General features: G+C 42.5%; 1 protein-coding gene and 1 long non-coding RNA gene across 5 annotated transcripts in view; one reads left to right on the forward strand and one right to left on the reverse strand.

The window, feature by feature from the left end:
- LOC139557794 (tumor necrosis factor receptor superfamily member 14-like) overlaps positions 1 to 6,000 on the reverse strand; it is a 38,780-nt gene extending 32,780 nt beyond the window's left edge. For all 4 annotated transcript variants that reach the window (XM_071372990.1, XM_071372988.1, XM_071372991.1 and 1 more), the window contains exon 1: positions 5,773 to 6,000. The gene's annotated coding sequence lies outside the window, so the exon portion shown is untranslated. The remainder of the gene's footprint in view (positions 1 to 5,772) is intronic.
- Positions 3,112 to 5,418, forward strand: LOC139557796 (uncharacterized). The gene is made up of 4 exons (XR_011671461.1): positions 3,112 to 4,463; positions 4,589 to 4,626; positions 4,806 to 4,873; positions 5,041 to 5,418. It is a non-coding gene; the product is annotated as an uncharacterized lncRNA (long non-coding RNA).

Consider the following 6,000-nt stretch of genomic DNA (forward strand, 5'->3'; position numbering starts at 1 on the left):
AGTTGCCATCAGAATAAATGCCTCCAGGTGATCGTAGGATAGGGTGCTCTGGAGTCTGTTGTATGAATTTGAGAGTTGAGAAGCTCCTCTCACAGGCTACCCGGATGACAGACAGGGTGAATAGGAACTTGTACCCCAGGCCTACAACATGCTAAGCCTCTGTCAACAAGATGTACCACCGTAGACGTTGATAACAACATACAGCACAGTTCTTACATGTTTAACAACTTGTACAACGTGTACAACGTGCCTGGTGTCAGCAAGAGCTGACAGATGCTCTCAGTGACTGTATCCATGATGACATAGTGCACCGTAGTCTTGTAGACCCTCTCTGCATCCCTATCATGGTATCATGGCATGGTCTTCCTTTTCTTTGTTCTCTTCTGAAGCATCTCAGCTTGCACTTCCAGTTCGGTGTGTTCATCCTGTTCTTGCAGCTTGTCAGTGGACCACTGCACAAAGCTGTTTGCAGTCCTCTTCACAGCAAGTCCCTCACATTCTTTTGCAGAGCCTCTTGTGTTCCCAATACCATCCCTCTGTCAGGATGTCCATGCCACTGGTTTGTAGGTACTTGGAGAGAGGGGACGTTTTCTCAAATATAGACAGAACTGTTTGGGCAGTGAAGATTGTGTTGTACCTTGAGCAGGGCCTCTGTTAATGCTCTGACCTTGACACGTACAGTTGGCCTTTGACCTGCCATCTCTTCAATAGCCATCGAGGTGAGAATTACATCCACAAACAGAGCATTTTGTAGGTCGCCAAAGAATACATCCTTGGCCCACCAGCGTGTTTCTCCTATAGGAGAGAGACGTCTGTGGGAGTGTCCAGGCTCTTTTTTCCCCACACATTGATTCTTTGGTAGGACTCTGGAATGAACACTGCCAGGTTATTTAGTAGAGAGAACAGCCATAATTACTCCTATTGTGTCTGTCTTCACAAGAGTCAGGACGTGTGTGTGTAACACCACATGTACTTGGTTGGGAGAGTGTGAGAATAGCAAGGCAGAGAAACCATTGTACTGGTCTTGTATGTTTGCAGCTCCATCAGTAGCATTACCAATACATTTACTAATGTCCAGTTGTATTGTTTCAATGACATCTTTATCAACTGAACAAAGTACCTCCCAGACGATGCCTCGCAATTGACAACGTCAACAAGTGGTTTGTAGTTTTGGACGTCAAAGCAGGAAGGGAGCCTCTGCCTCCAGACTGATGCAGACTCATGCGATGGTGCCTGTAAGAGCCGGCCAGCAGCGGAGAATATTCTCTCCACACTTGCAGAGCCACTGGGGGTGCTAAACACCCTTTCGGCCACTCTTGCCAGGCTGGGCAGAGATGCAGAGTTATTTTTCAAAACGTTTCTATAGTTTAGCCTAAAGGATTTTACGCAAAATAATCCAATCAAATCGGAAAGCTCTTTGGACGTGGGAATATGCCAGGCCTACCTCGTTCCTTTCTTTTAGCATGTGCACGTAGTAAGTACACCATCATACTTTTGGGATAAGTGTCTTTTCAGATACCACAATGATCCTTTAGTTGTGGAGGTTTCATGTAGCCAGCTTCCATATCCTGCACATAGAACTATGGCATTTGGTCTGTAACTTAACAGTTTAGCACCATACCAGCAGGTGGCATCCAAGCCTTAAACATACCAGTGGACACTACATCACCGCAGTCCCTCTCTTGCTCTTGGACCTCATCTTTGTAAGTCACCTTGATTTAGCACCTGTGTTTTTTATCAGTTTCTTTATGAAAATATTTAGCGAACTCCATGACAGCAGCAAAACGTAGACTACAAATGCATGCTGGGGCGGGCATGCCCAAGCTCCTGAAGTGAGCACTGCTGGAGCGAAATTGGAGCGGGCAAGAAGCTCGACGCTCCAGCCTTTGGGAATCTCGCACTAAGATCCAGTCAAATTGAGCACGCTCTGCTCCAGCTCCGCTCACATACTCTGATCTGATCAAAAGAGTATGACATGTCATACTTTTCTGGCCAGACAGAATCAGCTACATTGGGATACATATAGTAAAACAGAGGGGTGCTGTTTCGCTCGCTAGTTTCAGCAGAGAGGAAAAGGTGAAGCAAGAGGACTCACTCTCGTGTTTCTATGTGCATAATAAGCGTGTCATCTGCATTCCCACTGTTGGGGGTGTAATTTTTTTAAATAAATAAGTGTTAAACAAATCAAAATGTAGCCACCCTTTGCCTTGATGACAGCTTTGCACACTCTTGGCATTCTCTCAACCAGCTTCACCTGGAATACTTTTCCAACAGCCTTGAAGGAGTTCCCACATATGCTGAGCACTTGTTGGCTGCTTTTCCTTCACTCTGTGGTCTAACACATCCCAAATCATATCAATTGGGATGAGGTCGGAAATTGTGGAGGCGAGGTCCTCTGATGCAGCACTCCATTCACTCTCCATCTTGGTCAAATAGCCCTTGAACAGCCTGGAGGTGTGTTGGGTCATTGTTCTGTTGAAAAAACAAATGATAGTCTCACTAAGCGCACACCAGATGGGATGGCGGGCGTATCGTTGCAGAATGCTGTGGTTGCCATGCTGGTTAAGTGTGTCTTGAATTCTAAATAAATCACAGACAGTGTCACCAGCAAAGCACCCCCACACCATTACACCACCCCCTCCATGCTTCACAGTGGGAACCACACATGCAGAGATTGTCCGTTCACCTACTCTGCGTCACAAAGACACGGCGGTTGGAACCAAAAATCTCAAATTTGGACTCATCAGACCAAAGGACAGATTTCCACCGGTCTAATGTCCATTGCTCATGTTTCTTGGCCCAGGCAAGTCTCTTCTTATTATTGGTGTCCTTTAGTAGTGGTTTCTTTGCAGCAATTCGACATTGAAGGCCTGATTCACGCAGTCTCCTCTGAACAGTTGATGTTGAGATGTGTCTGTTACTTGAACTCTGTGAAGCATTTATTTGGGCTGCAATTTCTGAGGCTGGTAACTCTACTGAACTTATCCACTGCAGCAGAGGTAACTCTGGGTCTTCCTTTCCTGTGGCGGTCGTCATGAGTTTCATCAAAGTGCTTGATGGTTTTTACGACTGCACTTGAAGAAACTTTCAAAGTTCTTGAAATATTCCGGATTGATTGAGCTTCATGTCTTAAAGTAATGATGGACTGAGGTTTCTCTTTGCATATTTTAGCTTTTCTTGAAATAATATGGACTTGGTCTTTTACCAAATAGGGGTTTCTTCTGTATACCACCCCTACCTTGTCACAACACAACTGCTTGGCTCAAACGCATTAAGAAGGAAAGAAATTCCTCAAATTAGCTTTTGACAAGGCACTCCTGTTAATTTTAAAGCATTTGTGACTTCCTTATGGAGCTGGTTGAGAGAATTCCAAGAGTGTGCAAAGCTGTCATCAAGACAAAGGGTGGCAACTTTTTGAAGAACCTCAATTTTGAAATATATTTGTATTTTTTTTAACACTTTTTTGGTTACGACATGATTCCATATGTGTTACTTCATAGTTTGGATATCTTCACTGTTATTCTACAATGTAGAAAATAGTAAAAATAAAGAAAAACCCTGGAATGAGTAGGTGTGTACTTTTGACCGGTACTGTATGTATCACTGTTTTTGTTACCCGTTTGACTTTGAATGTGTGCCACTTCAGCTCAGCCAATCAGAAAACCGCGCCGAACCATTTTGGGAGGGTGGGGCGGTCTTGCCTACTGGTCAGCCAAGTGCTCAATATAGATTATTATGACAACAGAGAAATTGTACAAAACTCATCAAAAACAGGCTCATGACCCGCAGGCCATGTGTTTTTGTATAAATAAATTTAAAAAATATTATTTATTTTTTCACCAACCCACCGCAATAAAAACTGGTTTGGCCTTTCTGGCATTTGCCAGAATTGTCAGATGGCCAATATGCCCATGTGTAACGGATGTGAAATGGCTAGCTAGTTAGCGGTGGTGCGAGCTACAAGCCTTTCAGTCGGTTACGTCACTTGCTCTGAAACCTAGAAGTAGTGGTTCCCCTTGCTCTGCAAGGGCCGCGGCTTTTGTAGGCGATGGGTAACGATGCTTCGTGGGTGACTGTTGTTGACGTGTGCAGAGGGTCCCTGGTTCGCGTCGGGGCGAGGGGACGTACTAAAATTATACTGTTACACATGCATGGAGCAATGTCCTACACGTGGCAGCAGGCCAAAATAACGATGAATATCTACACTCTAAAAGTTAGCGTTCCAACAAGCGTTCTTCTAAGATCATAAAAGTTCCTCCAAGTTCCTCATGGTTCTTGGCTCTGAAAAATGCCCCCAAAATGTTCTTCCAAGAACCCCAAAGGAGGTGGAGTCAGTCGAGGAACCTCTTTAGGTGGTGGGGGTTCTTGCAGGAACTGCCCAACTGAAACATTTGGATTTGAATTTGAGATGACAGCAGGTGCAGGCACTTAACTGAAAAATGTAAAGATTTCCTCAATGTAAGGTAAGGTTTCTCCCTTGTATGATCTAAATTTATATTGTTTTATGATCATACCCTCTATCTTTTCATATTTGTAAAAAATGGCCGTGTTTGACACTTTCTCCCTTTTAAAATAATTTATAAAACAGAAAATGGACAATTGAACGGATATCAAATCAACAAAGAGGTAAGATCATGTTGAAGGCTATAGCTGCATTGAGTGCAGATGACTATACCTCTCACTGTTGTGTGTGTCTGAGTCTGCAGGTATACTGACCAGGAGGCACACAAAGGTATTGTACACATTGGTATGTTGTGCAGATCACATCATCTACAGTTAATTTATGTTTCTCTAAAACCTAATAGGACTCAGTCACAGCAGCCTCCCTTACCTCTTCAATGAAAATCCCAGAGGCCTCTACATTATGGACAAGGTGTGTGTATAAAAAACATAATCAAAAGTGAACCGTTTTTTAAATTCACATTTACCACAAAAACCAAGGTATGAATACTGCCATGCACGTTTTTTTATCATCTGTATAATTTCAATTTTTGGGATTCACACACTTCACCCTCCCTACACCTCTGATGAATACAACAGGAAACCTGTTCGATCACCATGCACTGCAAAATCATTCTGGCTATGGATACGGAGAACCTCAACACGACAGAGGATATATCCATTGGACTTGGGGCTCGGCTGGGAATTTTTTTCATTTTTGGATTTTTTAATTCTGCCACTAAAATCATAATAAACACTGACAACTGAAATATTGTGTTCTTGTTGTTATTGTTATACGTATTAATGATTATTAAAAATAGGGGAGGGGGGAGTTAAAAAATGTACCCCAAAAGGTTATTCGAGGATCGATTAAAAGGGGTTCTTTATAGAGGTTCTAATTTATAGAGGTTCTCCACGGTTTCAATTTGAAGAACCCCTAAAGGATACTCCAGCAATCTTTTATTATTAGAGTGTACAGTACAGCCAGGACAAGTCAGGGCTTCTGACGTTCGCTATATTATTTTGTCCGTTGTTTTTGTTGCAAACAAGCAGAATTGTAATTATTTTTCTTTAAAAATGAGAAGGCCAAAGCTTTTCATTTCTCAAGAACAGGGACAATTCGATTGAGTTTAGCACCACACGTTCAAATTAAAAATCAGTTGAGTCACCAGAGGCAGAACAGACATTGAAAACAAAAGGGAGAGAACAGCCTTGTCGTAAAATTACAAATACAGTCATTCATCACGATTAAAATCTGTCATTCTTTTTCAGTTACTGCACGGTACATGTTAAGTAGGCTATTTGTACATATACACACAATCTGTATCTTACCCCGTCTTGGTTCGCAGTTGGACTATTTTACTTTCCCTGACTTTCCAAATAACATTTGCGAAAAGTGGGAGGCAACCTACTGATAATCCACTATACAGTTTAAATGGATAATCCACCCCAGAAATATAAATCAATTTGGTGAAAGCCTATGTTCTATCAGTGGGTAAAATACATTTCCCCCCGTGATTTAACTTGTAAATGGTCCGCCTGTGAAAATCTGGACATCGT

Source organism: Salvelinus alpinus, chromosome 28 (genome assembly GCF_045679555.1).
Source record: "Salvelinus alpinus chromosome 28, SLU_Salpinus.1, whole genome shotgun sequence".
NCBI classification, from domain to species: domain Eukaryota; kingdom Metazoa; phylum Chordata; class Actinopteri; order Salmoniformes; family Salmonidae; genus Salvelinus; species Salvelinus alpinus.